The 1,236-nt window shown below is 53.3% G+C and overlaps 1 protein-coding gene across 1 annotated transcript in view; it reads right to left on the reverse strand.

Moving 5' to 3' along the window:
• CRB3 (crumbs 3, cell polarity complex component) overlaps positions 1-1,236 on the reverse strand; it is a 33,675-nt gene extending 32,439 nt beyond the window's left edge. Inside the window, exon 1 of the mRNA XM_018565697.1 lies at positions 1,076-1,236. The gene's annotated coding sequence lies outside the window, so the exon portion shown is untranslated. The remainder of the gene's footprint in view (positions 1-1,075) is intronic.

Raw genomic sequence — 1,236 nt, forward strand, 5'->3', positions numbered from 1 at the left:
CAAAATATTGGATATTAAGACTAAGCCCAGAAAACAGGTCACATAAGAAGAAGGAAGAAATATGGCCGGTCAACAAACTCCAAGACATTTAAGAATGGAGGACCTTGTAGTGTACGGGAGTCACCATTGCCGAGCTCCTTCTCAGATCAGCTTTTGGTACATTGGTGGCCAATTCATGGGGGACGGCCGTGCCTCAGGGCAACGGCACAAAAAATAAAAAGTGCATCAACACAATGCGCCAGAGTCTGGACGAGCGAGCCGTCGTCATGCAACCAACTTCCTGGTGGGCCCAGGCTGTCATGGACCCGCCCCCTGGGGGGGGGGGGTGTCACCCCATCACCAGGGCTCGGGGTATAGTACCGTGGAAAGTGGCGTTGAGGTCTGTGCCGCTCTCTGCAATATAAAAGATCGCCAGCCGTTCGAAGGGGGATGTCACATCAGCCGGAGAACCTGTATGAGGTAAGCCATTGGCCACACACACACACACCGATTATTCAACCAATCAGATCACTAAACTGACGTCCGAAACGATTACATGACGCATCACAATCCACGTTTTGTTGGGAAAGATTCAATAAATAATTGAGATTTATCAGTCAGCTCTGTACCCGACACCATCCAAATGTTCATAACAAGAATGTTCTCCCCCATCACGATCAGAGGTGGGCAAACGCCAGCCGTGGTAAAAACTACAAATCCCATGATGCCCCCTTATCTGGGAATCATGTCAGCGTCTGTCAGAGTCTTGCAATGCCTCATGGGACTTGTAGTTCCACAACAGCTGGAGGGCCACAGCACCCACCTCTGATCTTAGTTCTATAGAAACTGTCATGACGGACACCAATGTATGACATATCAGATCTGGGGGTGTATGGCAAACATTGTAGGTGATGGCCCAGCACAGGCTCTGCTCCCCTTCCCCCACACAGGTGTCCCCATTCCCGTCAGTGTCAGTGTGGGCAGCCAGGTGTATGGACGGTCTGTGTCTCGTCATGTAATGCCCGGTCTGTGTCTCGTCATGTAGTGCCCCCCCCCTTCCCAGCTGCACCGGTGTCGGCATCCCCCCTGCGCTCACCTGTCACAGATCACCGCAGCCCATCAATGTATCGATTCCCAGACACCTCCTCACCTGCCCGAAACTCGCCGGCTCCGCCCACACGGCTGCTCACGTGACCCCCGGCCCTTACACCTGTGTAACGCTTCCGGGAACTCCCTGGAGACACCCGTCGTCACATC

The sequence above is a fragment of the Nanorana parkeri genome, unplaced genomic scaffold (assembly GCF_000935625.1).
Source record: "Nanorana parkeri isolate BGI_ZX_2015 unplaced genomic scaffold, ASM93562v1 scaffold874, whole genome shotgun sequence".
Lineage (NCBI taxonomy): Eukaryota > Metazoa > Chordata > Amphibia > Anura > Dicroglossidae > Nanorana > Nanorana parkeri.